General features: G+C 42.5%; 1 long non-coding RNA gene across 1 annotated transcript in view; it reads left to right on the forward strand.

Annotated features, from left to right (window-relative positions):
* LOC108285117 overlaps positions 1–15,493 on the forward strand; it is a 237,462-nt gene that overhangs the window by 108,708 nt on the left and 113,261 nt on the right. The window contains exon 8 of the long non-coding RNA XR_005195984.1: positions 10,644–10,764. This is a non-coding gene — a long non-coding RNA (uncharacterized LOC108285117). The remainder of the gene's footprint in view (positions 1–10,643; positions 10,765–15,493) is intronic.

Here is a 15,493-nt window from a genome sequence, read left to right on the forward strand (position 1 = left end):
TGTGATGGTAAGCATGGCAGGTGGTGATGATCCTGGGCTCGTTTTCCCTCTCCAGCACTCCCTGCCCAGCCATGGTATAGCCTTGTGATTCGGTTTCTTCAATGTTAAAACAGTAGGATGAGAGATTCTGTGTCTCTGAATTGCTATCAGATTGAGATAATCCCTGGGGAGTACATAACAGAGTGTGCAGTGTATCCTGAACACTCAGAGAGTTATGATTATGGAAGCACCAAGAAGAGGCAGGATGGTCAGGAAAGGCTTCCTGGGGGAGGTGTCTCTGGGTTGTGTTTCACAGGTAAAGGAGACAACCTGGGAAGGAGGTGGGGAAGGCTGTCATATGGTATGCTCTGGGACCTGTGAAGGGTCTGGGGTGTCTAGGCCCCAAGGTTAAGGTAGGACATGGTACAAGTTGAGGTGGAGAGGAAGGCAGTGTTTGGGGCCATGCTGAGGAGCTAAGAGCCCTAGGGGTGTGGAGCCTGCTGCTCTGATCTCCTGGGCTGGCGTCCAAGGCTGATGAGATCATACAGACAACAAATTAGCTGCTTTGAACAATGGTTAGTTTATTGGCATCTGCAAACTGCCACCTGTTAACCAGAAGGCCCTGGGCTCAAACTCTGGCTAGAGTCCTCTGGGAACAGGCCATTAATCTATGAATGACTTCCTCTTTGGCAGGGAAGGAAATGTCTAATAGCTTAAGGCTGATCTTATGACTGGGAAAATGGAAAGGAAAGGCTGTTGTAAGTTCTCACAGGAATCTAAAGACAAGTTTTCTCTGTTTCCAGCAGGGTTTTACTACCTATTAGCAAATGAGCACAAATTTGTTTATCAGATTCCCCTAGAAACGAGGTGGTTGAGGCAGCTGGAGAGGTGAATTCCGGGGTGGGAGGAGAAGGCAGAGAAGGGATCAAGAAGAGCTGGCATTACTGTGGTGCGTGGAACTTAAAGAACCATAGAGGCGGCTTGTTCCTTAGCAGAGGTCACATAGAGAGAGCACTGGACATGAGTCCAAAGTCACAGGGGCCATTCTCACTCACCTTTGTCCTGAGTTCCCAAAAACAATGTATGCTGTTCTGTAAAACATGGATAATACATGACCACTTGGCATGACCAGGTTCTCTGATGGTAACATAGGAAAATGTATGTCTGCAAAGACGCTTTGTAAAGTGCACCTAGCATAAAATCCAACCCCTGCCCCAGTCTCCCAGGCCTTCTGACAGATTACCAAGCACCCCAGGCTCTTTTTCCACTTTGTACATTGACCCACCTCCTTTTTCTGCCTAGAAGATTCTTCTGCCCCCTCCTTGGAAAGGCCTTCCATACCTGCCTAAGTATATGCTCTCCAACACAGACAGTGGTTGGGGAACATATGCTTAAGACCCAGGCTCTGAAACACCACTCACAGGTTCAAGTTCAGGTCTGACACATACCAGCGAGTTGACCTTGGGCAATCATCTGGCTCCTCTGCCTCAGTTCCCACTTCCGTAAGATGGAGGTAATAATTTTATGTTCCTCACAGAGCAGTTGTGGAGAAAGGATGACATTAATAGTTGGTCATTATGACTGTTTGTCAGAGCACTCTAGTTCCTTTCTAGTGCTAACTGTGGTCTGTAATTAATTTATTTGTGTATGTATATATGTCTATTAACCAACACCCATAATGTCCTGTTATCTTCCATAATGGGATCTTAATGAGGGCGGTGACAATATCTTTCTCATCATCCTTATATAGCACAGTGCCCGGGACTTAAAAAATGCTCAAGTAATAGTTGTTGGATGAGGAATTCACTGAACGGGTATTTCCCAGAAGTCTCAACAGCCTGTCCCCAGAGACAGGAAGGCACCACAGGGGTGACTGAGGCAGCCCTGCAGCCCCTCCGGGAAGAGCCAAGGAGCTTGTCAGATGGCCCTGTTTTGCATTTCATTCCCGGTTGTGGGCTTTCACTTATGTAATGAAATAGCAGTGAAACCCCACTGACACCTGAGTGCTTCCCCTCTAGCCAGCCCAGTATTTGACCACAAAAAGGGGGAAGAAAAAAATGAGAAAAAAATGGAGCTTCAAACCACATGCTTCTTGGGACAGGCAGATGAGCTGTCCTTTCCCCAGAGTCATGTGAGCGCATTGCAATGTTTTGCTGAGCTTGATCATTGTGACCAAACGATGAGGAATCAAGAACCCCATGCTGGGTGTCAGCAGTCGTGACTTTTTCCACCTCTGCCCTTGACCTGTGTGGCCCTCTTCAGTTACCCCATTTGCAAACTAGGGTGATTGAAATAGATGATGAAAGTTGAGTAGCCATGCAGTTCTGGCTTTCTGTAGACTTGGTGTAATGATTAATAATAGTCTCTTTTCTTCTTCTTCTTCTTTTTTTTTTTTATTTTGACATGGAGTCTTGCTCTGTTGCCCAGGCTGGAGTACAGTGGTGTGATCTCAGCTCACTGCAACCTCCACCTCCCAGGTTCAAGTGATTTTCCTGCCTCAGCCTCCTGAGTAGCTGCAATTACAGGCATGTGCCACCATGCCAGGTTAATTTTTTCTTTTTAGTAGAGATGGGGCTTTGCCATGTTGGCCAGGCTGGTCTCATATTCCTGACCTTAAGTGATCTGCCCGCCTTGACCTCCCAAAGTCCTAGGATTACAGGTGTGAGCCACCGTGCCTAGCCATTTCTTTAAATAACTTGTATTGGTTGATGAGTTATAAAAGATTAGTTTGATACAAGTCTCGGCCAGTTGTAAGATTATTATCCTTAAATTTTTTTATTTTTTTCTGACTACCTATCCCTGATCCTCCTCTGTCCCCAGATTCATGCTCTGTCCAGCTTGCTCTCTGGAATGCTGACCTCCAAAGGCACTGTCACTTGGCTACTCCTGCTCTCTGATTCCTGTGAGGTTTGGTGATGGAAGGCACTACCAGAAGAAGGGAGTGTGGGAAAAGAGAGAAGCAGGGTCATTAAGTGCTCTGTGCCCCCTTTCCTGCATCCTGGGCAGTGTCTGTTTCCTGTGCCCATGACTTCCATTGGCTGAGCTCTAGAAACCTTACCCTTTCCCAGCCCCATAGGCCTAGGGGCAGTAATGGCTTCCCAGGGTGCGTTTCCATCCCCAGCCGCTTCCTAGTTCTACCACATCTCTGAATTTGGTGCCTTCTGCAAACTCTCTCCAGTTGACTGTTTTGAGGATGTTCCTTGTTTTCTCCTGGAACTTGGACAAATACAGATTCTTTGACACTTTGACCCATTCTTCCCTTGAGGCACTGGACTGTCCAATACAGGAACACCACATCCAAATGTAGGCAGCTCTGCTGCTGAGTCCTAGTTTTCTAGGATGCAAGGGGCCTGTGGCGTAACTGGCAGTATGAATCAGCAGGGGGTCACAACAGTGTCCCGTGATGCCATTTAAATGCCATTGCAGCAGCATGGACATGAATTCAAGAAACTTACAGTGCATGTCTGATGCATAATAGGCATTCGAGGATTGTGCACTGAATAAACAGTAAGATTTCCACCCCCAAATTTTATTATGAACATTTTTGAACAATCAGAAAGTTGAAAGACTTGCACCATGAACACCCATCTATTTGTCTTGTCATCTCAATTCTACAATGAATACTTTTCTGTGCTTGCTTTATTGCATGCTCATCTATCTAATCCTCTATCCATCTATCAACCCATCCCATTGTTTATATATATTTGAAATACCTGTATTTCAAAGCCAATTGCAAACATCTGTATATTCCTTCTCTAAACACTTCAGCAAATATAATAGGATTATTTTCATTACAAAAGCAATTGAAACTAATAGTGAAACATTCTGACAATACAGGGTGTATGAAGTGAAAAATGGAAAATATCTGTCTTCTCTAGTCTCTCTGATCTTGTTCCCCAGGCACGACTGCTGGTGGGTGTTGGGTCTCAGAAAACAATACCCCAAAATAAAGGCCTCAGAAGCAAAAGTTTTTCTCTGATATCTGCCCTCCTGTCTCCCAGTTCCATTCTCCCCCTAGGCGAGCCAGAGAAACTAGATTCCTTTTTTCCCAAGGTAGGTCATAGGAACAAGAACCCCTTTTCCCCAAAGACACAAAACCTAGAATTATTACTCTAATATTCCCCTCTGCCTTTCTATGTAAAAACTGGCCATAAAGAAATTATCTGACCTACCTTGTTTGACCACCATTCCAGAGAGGGGTCCCACCCCATATCAAGAAGAACCTAGACAGACAGGTCCTGCTGGGTTTCCCTGCTCAGTCTCTTAGCATTAGAATTAGATTAGACCTTTTTTTTGGTCTAATTCTGTTTCTACATGGCTGCTCATACTTTGTTGAACCCAAGCATCAAAATGAACATTTCCCTTGTATCCTTGTTCTTCAGTTTGAAGTCCCCTGTGTATGCACATTAAATAAATTTGTATGCCTTTTTCTCCAATTAACCTGCCTTTTGCTAGTTGATATTTCAGTAAATCCTCAGAGGGCCAAGGGGAACCCTCCCTTTCATCCTTACATGGGGATAGTCCCAAACTTTCATGTACACGTGTTAAGTGATATGACAGTCACTAAAAGACAAATACTGTATGATTTCACTTACACAAAGTACCTAGAAAAGTCAAATTCATAGAAACTGAAAGTAGAATGGTGGTTAGAAGGGGCTGTGGAGCTGTGGGGAGAGAGGAATGAGTAGTTGTTGTTTAATGAGTGCACACTTTCAGTTTTGCCACATAAAAAGAGTTCCAGGGACTGGTTGCATAATGATGTGAATGTACTTAACATTACTTATATGTATGCTTAAAGTGGTTAACAGCTAAGATGGTACATTTTGTGTTGTGCGTTTATGTTATGCCCAACTAATTTCTATATTTTTTGTAGAGATGGGGTTTCACCAGGTTGCCTAGACTGGTCTTGAATTCCTGGACTCAAACCTTACAAAATGCTGGGATTACAGGCGTGAGCCACTGTGCCAAGCCCTGTTATTTGTTTTTAATTTAAAAATTCCAGCTCCATCACTTAGTAGTGGTGTGACTTGGTCAATTAGTTCCTCTAAGGATCAGTTTTCTCATTTATGAAAGGAAGACAACAATATCTCATAGCTGTTGTGAAAACAGACTTCAATGCTCTCTGATTCCATTCTTCCTTTGCAGAATTTGGAATCTCAGGCTCCCCAGGCATCCTACACAGCTTAAAGTACCTTTCAATGAATCTCAATTGGATTGTCCTTGTACCTAGTACGTAGTAGATGCTCAGTGAACATTTGTTGACTTACTAGCTGACCGAATCCATTTATGTAGACATGATCTAAAAAAGGAAGTGTATGTGCAGGGAGCTATGTGCCTGGTACATAGTAGGCATTCCAGAAGTATTTATGGAACAGGTGAATGTGTACACACCTCACCACAAATTGTGGCAAAACAACTTGCTTGCTCCAGAAGGCACACATATTTCCCCTTATATTGTACCGTAATGGTTGCTTTAGAAAACAAACTAACTGAAATCCCTACTAACTAAGTCTCATGTTAGCGCTGTATTAGTTCTCTGTTGCTAGGAAAAAAAAATCCACATTTTCACAAATATTGTAGTTTAAACAACACAACATTATTCTCTTGCAGTTCTGTGGGTCTTATGTGGGTCTGGCATTGTCTCACTGAGCTAAAATAGAGGTGTCAGCAGGGGTGTGCCTTACTGAGGCTTAGGGGAGGATCTCTTTCCTTGCGCGTTCAGGTTGTTGGCAAAATTCATTTTCTCTGGTTGTAGGACTGAGATGTTGTTTCCTTGCTGGCTATCACTGAAGGCCATTCCCAGCTTCTCCAGGCCACCCAAATTCCTTGACTCATGGCCAATTCTTCCATCTTCAAAGTCAGAAACTCTTCTTTCCTCTCACCTCTGACTCATTTTTAAGGAAAGTGTCCCCATTTTTAAGCCCTCCTATAATTGGATTAGGCTGTCCTGGGTCCTCCGGGATAATCTCAAGGTACTTAACCTTAATCTTATTTACACAGTCCCCTTTGCTATGTTGTAACATATTCAAAGATACTGGGGATTAGGTCATGCATATATCTCGAGGGGTTATTATTCTACGTACTGCAGCATCCGTTTTCGTTTTAGAATGGAATCGTTTCTCAGATCAGGCAGTTATCTGTCTCCGAGCAAAGAGCTCCAGAAAACTAGGCCAATGAAAGGGATCGGAAGAAGGAAAGAGGTGAGGCACCGGCAGTAAATGCTGGCAGACCTGCGAGGGATGCTACAGAAAGAGGTTCCTGGTTTCATGTAATCCAGGTTATTAAAAGAAGAAATACAAATGCCAGGAAAGTTAAATTTCATGTGTTTTACAATTTCCCTTCAGATCAGTTCTGCCAAGGATAAAGTGATCTTCACCTGTCGTGAATAACAGTACTTCCTTTCTCCATAATTTTCAAGATTTGGTTGATGGGTTATTGGTTCATCGCTGCAATTATAATTGAAGGACATTGTCTTGTCTGGTTTGGTGAAGCTTCCAGTTGTTGTCAGAGGGGGTGTTCCTTTAAGCTCAGCCAGCATTCTCTCACTTATAGCTGGGCATTAGCTGCAAAGGAGCTATTTGGTCTCCGAGATCAAAGGTTCAGCCAACTGAGCAAGGACCTGGTGGTGTCCGACATAAGCCTTTAGATCACTTCTGGAGCTTCTCTCCAGGGCCTAAGAAGTGACCCTGCCAGGACACTATCTGTTTCAACCCCGTTTCTTTTTCCTTCTTTCTGCCTAGGCTATTCTCTTTGTTTCTTTTTCTTCCTTTTTCTCTTCTCTCCTTTCTAGTGTTCTGATGTTTTAGGATCAAAATAATGAAAAAGAATAGAAACTGTTTCAACTGAGAAAATAATCCAAAGATGGAAGAAGATGTGTACGAAGTTCACTGCTCTAATAATTTCTGTTCTGATAAAAGGAGTTTACAGCAAAGAAATAACTTTTCTGCTTCTCTGAGGCTTTGGAAAAACAAGGCATCAAGAGGCCTGGAGGGTGCAGGGTGGTGGGGGGTGTGGTGGGGAAGCCTGCTGCCTGTCAAGGTAATGCAAACTAGGGGAAAGAGGCTTTGGCTTCCTCTGAGGCCAGGGGGTTTCAGGCTGCAGGTAAACATGGATGTGGTTCTCCAGATGTAGCCACAGCGGGAAGACAAAATCTCACAGCTAACAGAGGTCACAGCTTTTGGAAACAGTGGTTGCAACACAGAGGAAACTCCTCATCCCAGCCCTACCCCAAGCACATCCTTGCTTCTCTCAGTCACGCCAGTTAAACCAACAGTGGCAGCTCTGGGGAGGACATTTGGAAAATAGTCAAGAAAGGATGAAACCGCTGGCGTGCTTTCACCAAGAAGAGGCTACCCTCTGGGAAAACCTAACAGGAAACAGGTGGTTGAGCCAGGAAACGCCACCAGACCATTCTCTTGGCTTGAGGTATCATATATATTTGAATAATAATCAAATTAATATTAACAATGTAATATGACTGTTGAGCAACAATGATGTGCTAATCATGGTTTTACATGGATTATCTTTAGTCATTATTATATTCTCTACATCCCAGAGATGTGGAAATTGAGAATGAGAGGTTATGAGAGCTTTGAAAGGCCACAGAGCATGTGTTTTGGCTGAGATTCAGGCCCAGATTTACTGATTTTAAAGCCTGTCTTCTCTTTTCCTCCCTCCTTCCCTTCCTTTTTTTTTTTCAATTTTTTTCTTGCTTCATGTGCTTTTTTTTTTTTTTTTTAAAATAAAATGTTACCCTCTCATAGATAATCCCTTTGTGTCTCTGCTCTCTGCCCTGTCCCACCTGCCTACCGTCCTTGCCAGCAGCAGCCTCTCAGCTGAGGTTAGAGTTTTCCTCCCTCCCTTCATCATGCACGTTCATGGCTATAAACAATAAGTATGCATGTTTTAAAAATTTACGTATATGGGAAAGAGCTTAAAGTATTAATTAACAAAGAAAAAAATACAAATGACTATTAACCATAAGAAAAGATTCACTACCTCATTCATAAAAAAAGAGTAATAAAAATTCAAACCACATTGAAGCTGAGTGCAGTGGTGAATTCCCAAAGACCTAGGTACTTAGGAGACTGAGGCAGGAGGACAGCTTGAGCCCAGGAGTTAATGGCCAGCCTGGGCAATATAGTGAGACCCTGTCTGTATATTAAAAAATCACTAAAAAAACCCCTTCACATTGAGAAAGCATTTCAAACATCTGTCAAATAGGTCCATACCCAATATTGGATAACAGTGTAGAGAAGAGGCTGAGGGAAAAGAGACACTTAAACTTTGATTGTGGGTGAGTAAACTGGTATAATCTCTGTAGAGGGCAATTTGACAATACATATCAAAAATGCAAATGCACAAGTCTAGGTGTGATGGCTGATGCCTATAGTCCTGGCACTTTGGGAGGCTGAGGTGGGAGGATTGATTGAATCTAGGAGTTTGAGTCTGCAATGACCTATGATTGATCCACTGCTCTCCAGCCTGGGCAACAGAGTGAAAACCTGCCTCTAAGTAAATAATAGTAATAATAAGGCAAATGAACAAAATTATAAAAGAAATCCCATTTCTTAGAATTTCTCTTTAGATAGGTATATGTTTATACATGCTCAAAAGCGCATGTGTTCAAGGTTATTCATTGTAGTTTTGCTTGTACTAAAAAGTCCAGAAGTGGTCTACATATTCATTAACAGAGAGTGATTGAATAAGTATGGTGCGTCCTTGTAATGGAATCCTATGCAGTTATAAAAGAGAATGAAGGCACTCTCTGTGCTAATATGGAAAATTTTCAAATACATAGTAAGTGGGAAAAAAAGCAAGGTGAAGAAGAATGTATATAGCATTCTATCTTTTGTGCTAACAAAGAGGAAAATAAGCCTATGTATTAATTTTTGTTTGCATGTACATAAAGAAACTGAAAGTTTACATGCAAAACCTAATAGGAGTTTTGCATGTGGGATGTGGAAAGAGGGGTGGGATGAGGTATGGAAGAAGACTTTTATATGTATTTCTTAATTTTTTTTGAGATAGTCCATGTGGATGGACTATGCTACCTATTCCAAAAATTAAATTAAAAAGTTAAAGTGGTTTTATGCAGTACAAGTTATTCTGTAACTAATCTTTTCCGATCAGGCTTATCTTTTTGAGTTTCTATCCATGTGGTTGTGTCCTTGATCTTCCATTAATTATGCTGCCTGGAACTGTAGAATTTTACAGCTGGAAAAGCTCTTGGAGAACACTCAGTTTCCAGCTTTCATATTACAGGAAAGAAAAATGAAGGTGCATCAGTGGCAAGTAATTACTGAGAGTAGCTCAGCAACTCAATGGCAGAATTGGGGTTTGGCCTCAGATCTAACTCAGAGTCAGAGGCTAGAACTGCCTTTCTCCACCCCACCCTAACCAATGCCAAGAGAGATTGGTAACTTTACATGTTATTCTTTCCTAGGCACATTTGCATTCAAAAACAAAAAAAGTAAACAATAACAGACAGCAAAACCCAGTGGTCACTGTTTTATGCAACAGTGATTGTTCAGATCTCAGAAGTCAGAGAGATGCTTTGGGGTGAGGGATATGGGGTGGGATGGTAATAGGGGTTGGGTCAATAGTCAGGGACACGGTAAACTTTCTAATATGTTCATTCCCCTACAAAATACATAAATCGGTTATATTAAATTAAAGGAAAAGAAAAAAAGGCAAATAAAAAAAAACAAAACAATGAGGTTATCACTAGTTCATTCATATAAAGATTGGTTCTGCCTTTAGCTCAGGCAGAACTAATTTGAATTTTATATGAGTGATAACATTACTGTGAATATTAATTTAACTAGATCTTATGAGACTTTTTGTTGCCATAGTGACAGTACAGGTACTAATAAACCACAGTGTATGAGACCTCTGCAGGCAGAGTCATCTGGTGTATCCCTCTGCCTACATGCAGAACTCCACTAAGCCATTCTGACAGGTAAAGACCTTTTAGGATTTATGTTAATAAATAATGCCAGCCCTTCTGGAGTTCTTATGCTCAAGCACTGTTCCAGAAGTGGCGAGAATACAAAGACTCAGAAGATACCTACTTCTGGGATGGCCAAGTGCCTAGGCAGATAGAAAGGGGTCTCCCGGGAAATCGCCGACTGACTGGCCTGCGCACTGGGACAATGGGGTGGAGCCAGGAAAAGTTCCCACCGTTTGCAAGAGGGAGGAGCCCGGCCTCTTCAGTTCCTGTGTGGTGGCCTGGTTCAGTCTGTGAGCTGGGAGCCCACTGGCAGGATCCCCTCTGACTTTGCACACATTTTTTTTTTTTCTTTTTGCCCAATAAATTTCTCTCTAATCACACTTCAACATGTCCGTGCACGTCATCTTTCCTGGTTGTGTGACAAGAACCCAGTTTTAGTTGAACTAAGGAGCAAAATTCTGCAACACTTGCACCACAAATTAAATAGCATACATGGGTGTTTCCTCAAATTTTTTACAAAAATATTTGTAACAGTAAAGGAACATCAACAATGTGTAGAGGCCTCCCCATGCTTGAAATTTGGGTCACATTTGGAATTTTGACTCATAATTTCATTCAAAATGTTGGATTCTACTCCATAATATAAATGTGTTTGCTTTAATGTCTATTAAATGTCTACATTTAGAGTGTGTTAACTATTTTTTCTTCCTAGTCTTCTAGTAAAATTGATGCTCCAAGAAGATACACAACGTTGGCTGTGTGGATTCTGCTATCTTCTACCTGGATCTCAGCCTGGATCTTGTGCAAGTTTGAGAAGCATAGATTAGCTACAGGTTAGTAAACTTTTTTTTTTTGCAAGTCTGAATTTTTGGTTTTTGCTTTTCTTTTTTTTTTAATGGCATTTTAGGTTTTGGGGTACATGTGAAGAACATGCAAGATTGTTGCATAGGTACACACATGGCAGTGTGATGTGCTGCCTTCCTCTCCATCACCTATTATCTGGCATTTCTACCCATGCTATCTCTCCCCAACTCCCCACCCCCTGCTGTCCCTCCCCTATTTTCCCCCTACAGACCCCAGTGTGTGATGCTCCCCTCCCTGTGTCCGTGTGTTCTCATTGTTCAACACCCACCTATGAGTGAGAACATGCAGTGTTTGATTTTCTGTTCTTGTGTCAGTTTGCTGAGAATGACGGTTTCCAGGTTCATCCACGTCCCTACAAAGGACACGAACTCATCGTTTTTGCATAGTATTCCATGGTGTATATGTGCCACATTTTCCCTGTCCAGTCTGTCATTGATGGGCATTTGGGTTGGTTTCAGGTCTTTGCTATTGCAAATAGTGCTGCAATGAACATTCGTGGGCATGTGTCCTTACAGTAGAACAATTTATAATCCTTTGGATATATACCCAGTAATGGGATTGCTGGGTCAAATGGAATTTCTATTTCTAGGTCCTTGAGGAATTGCAACACTGTATTCCACAATGGTTAAACTAATTTACACTCCCACGAATAGTGTAACAGTGTTCCTATTTCTCCACATCCTCTCCAGCATCTGTTGTCTCCAGATTTTTTTTTCTTTCTTTTTTTTTCTTTTTAATGACGCGGGGTTTCACCTTGTTGGTCAGGCTGGTCTTGAACTCCCGACCTCAGGTGATCCGTCTGCCTCAGCCTCCCAGAGTGCTAGGATTACAGGCGTGAGCCACCGCGCCCGGCCCAGATTTTTTAATGATCGCCATTCTAAACTTTTTTTAAGGGCCCGACAGTAAATATTTAAACAGTGTATGAGTCACACTGTTCCCGGACAGAACGAGCCCCCACTGCCTGTTCTTACACTCCAATCACGAGATGCAGGCAGACTAGGAAAGAAGGGAGTTCATTTCTGCAACCGGTTACAAGGAGAAAGTCCCAGTAACTCACCACACCAACTCAAAGTTACAAGTTTTTCTCCAGTGCTTATGTTACCAGAAGGAGGTCCCAATCCAGACCCCAAAAGAGGGTTCTTGGATTTCACAGAAGAAATAATTTGAGGCGAGTCCATGGAGTAAAATGAAAGCAAGTTTGTTAAGAAAGTAAAGGAATAAAGAATGGCTACTCCACAAGTAGAGCAGCCCCAAGGGTGGCTGGTTGTCAATTTTTAGAGTTATTTCTTGATGACATGCTAAACAAGTGATGGATTATTCATGCCTCCCCATTTTAGACCATGTAGGGTAACTTCCTGACATCGCCATGCCATCTGTAAACTGTCATGGTGCTGGTGGGAGTGTGGCAGTGAGGACGACCAGAGGCCACTCACGTCACCATCTTGGTTTTGGTGGGTTTTGGCTGGCTTCTTTACTGCAGCCTGTTTTATCAGCAAGGTCTTTATGACGTATATCTTGTCCTGTGACTAAATTCCTTGACATCCTGGGAATACAGCCCAGCAGGCCTTAGACTTATTTTATCTAGCCCCCATTCAAGATAGAGTCACTCTGGCTTAAATGCCTCTGACACGTATATTAATTAAAACCATATGACTACATGTAGGGCCTGGGGTCTGGAAAATTATTTCAGAGGCTTGGAACAATCACTTAATCTAAAGTAGATGCTGGTACAAGGTGTGCAAGAACACTCCATTATTTTAATTTAACTCTAAGGTCTGAGAAAGCTCCGGTGGGGTCTTAATGGACTTGTTTTTACATTCTAACTTTTGTACTAAGGCACCAGTTTCTCCAGTTCTTTAATGTTTAACTTATACATTCATCAGAGTGACAGTAAGGTATTGGTGAAGGCTAACTTCTCTGGTTGCTAATGGAGACCTGGCCTGCCGCAATACTCTTTCTGTTACAAGCCCTCAACCCTGCCATTATGGCAAAAAATGGCCATAGATAATATGCTAATTAATTGGCATGGGTTTGTTCCAGTAAAACTTTACTTATAAAAACAAACAGTTTGGGCCAATGGCCTGCATTTGGCCTGTAGGTTACAGTTTACCAATCCCTAGACTAGACAATGCCCCAAGAGTTTATAAAAGGGAAATTTTTTCTGGGGGAAAAAATGAGGAAGAAGAGTGTCAGCCTGTGAAACCAAACAAAATATTTCCAAACTGCGTTGGCTGAACAGGCAAAAGATAGACATCCCCATTCCAAATGGAAGAAATGGGAAAGAAGAATGGAGAAACAAGTCCCAGGCAAATTCAAAACCCAATAAGGTGAATAATACTGAATCCTAAGTCTTAAGAATAATATTTTTTGACCCAGTGTCCTACCTTTGGCTATAATGGCATGGGGGTTGGGCCCCCAACACCTTGGGCAACCCTTCCCCTGTGGCTTTACAGGGGGTTAGGGAGAGCTCAGCAGCTTTCATGGGTTGAAATCTCATGCCTGCAGCTCTCCCAGGCTGTTATCTGATCACAGTGGCTCTACCATTATGGGGCCTTGGGGATGGCCTTATCCTCATGGCTCCACTAAGACTATTAGGGACTTTCTGCAGCAGCTCTGACCCCAAATTTCTGCTGGACATTGCCTTAGTGGGAGCTCTCTGCAGTGACTCTGCCCCTGAGGAAAAGTCCTGGCTTGGGCTTCCAATCTATCTGAGACATCCTTCAAAATCTGCGTAGAGGAAGCCATGTCCCCACAGCTCTTGCATTCTGTGTCCACCCCTGAGGAGCTCTGGATCCATGGTCTCACATAAAGGGATGGCACCCTGCCCTCCCTGCGCAAGGCACCGAGTTTCGTGTCAAACTCGGCGTCTGTGTTTTGTTCCACTAGGATCTTCTCCCAAGAAATGTACACTTAGCAAACTTTACTCAAGGTATGGGGACTCAGGAGGGATTTTAAAAAATTATAAAAATGCCAAGAGTTTAAAATAGATCATATTAGTGTTGCTTTCCTTAGAAGGAAGAAAAAATTTACAAATTAAAAAAAGAGATAAAATTAGATCTTAGATATCTCGCTCCTGAAAAGTCCCTTAACAACCTTGGTGTGGGAGCATCTTTCTCACTGACCACTTTTCTTGAAAGATTCCAGCCTTCCACCTTGTCGTTTGCCTTTTCTGGCCCTAAAACATTCAAATTCTCTCACTTATCCTAGAAGGCAGTTTAGCTCTACAGCCCCTACACAGCCCTAGACCTCCTTTGTATATATAAAAACCTATTATTGACATCATTCACACCAAGGGTCATTTACTCTGAGTTTCAGTCATCATTAATCAAGAAGAAAAAGTGGAGGCTTTGAAATTCTCTTATTTTCTTCATGTCTCTCCACCAGTCTTTGTAAATGAAATAGAGTCTGATAGAGATTTATTTTCTCATTAATATGAACCATGCTTCTCCTCTTAGAAGACTAAGGCATCTGCAGTCAGTGTTAAATATTTTTCACCCTACTATCTATGTATGAAATACATGGATCATGCTCTATGGACAATTTGGTATCTTGTTTGTTTCAGTTACTATCACTGCATAACAAATAATTCCAAACTTAAAGGTTAAGCAACAACCATTTATTATTCCCACAGATTCTGCAGATCAGGGATTTGAGAGGATCATGGTGGAATCACTTGTTTCTGTTAAATGATGTCTGGGGCCTCAGATGGGGAGATGCAGAGGTTGGGGATGGCTTCATAGGTGAGGGCTAGAATTATTAGGAGAGTCATCACTTACATGCCTGGCAGTTGACATAAGTCATCAGCTGAGATGTCAGCTGAGCCATCCACTGAAACAACTACTCATGGCCTGTCCACGTGGTGCCTTGGGCCTCATCACTTCATGGTGGCTGGGTCCAAAGAGTGAGCATCTCAAGAGAGCAAGGTGAAAGTGCATGGCATTTTAATGAGTCAGCATCGAAAGTCACATAATGTTAGTACCACACTATTCATGGTTAAGGCAGACACTAAGATCTACCCAGCTTCAAGGGGAGGTGACATAGATCCCATCATTTGATAGGATTATCAAGGCCACATTGTAATGAGAGCCTGTGAGAGAGGTGGTGATGTTTCTGCCATGTTGGAAAACACAATCTGCTACACTGCTCTTTTCATTTAACATATCATACCATTAAAATAATCCATCAACTCTGTGAATACATCCATAGAATTTATTTATTTACTAATTCCTTTATATAGGACTTTTCTCATCACTTCCCCATGCAAGAGAAAAAGCAGGTATGAGTATTTTCCTACCCTAAAGCCAGAAGAATTATTTGATAAGTTGGGATTCCTATTCTTCCAGTGTCTGACTCCATTAATTTGAGGTCTGGTATTTTTCCTTTGATGTTTTTTTGAGTCTTGGATCAGCAGGAGCACCTGATGCTGTTTAGGACATGGATATAGGGGTCTGTGGCTTCTCAGGTGTGGCAAGGACACATACATTTCCCCTGGGTCGAGGGAATGCCTTGGGAAGTAGGACTTGAGCTGTTCTGCCAATATGCCCCAAGTGGGTTGCCCACTGGATGAGATGCCCCTGACAGAAGGAAAGTATGGGGAAGACTGTGGTTGGAGATGAAAAGGAAAGGAAGCAGCTGGAGCCCTAGCCAGGCCACCCATGTAGGTGAATATGCAGGGGATGGCCTTACAACATTCTGCAA

Source organism: Cebus imitator, unplaced genomic scaffold (assembly GCF_001604975.1).
Source record: "Cebus imitator isolate Cc_AM_T3 unplaced genomic scaffold, Cebus_imitator-1.0 Scaffold291, whole genome shotgun sequence".
Classification (NCBI taxonomy): Eukaryota; Metazoa; Chordata; class Mammalia; order Primates; family Cebidae; genus Cebus; species Cebus imitator.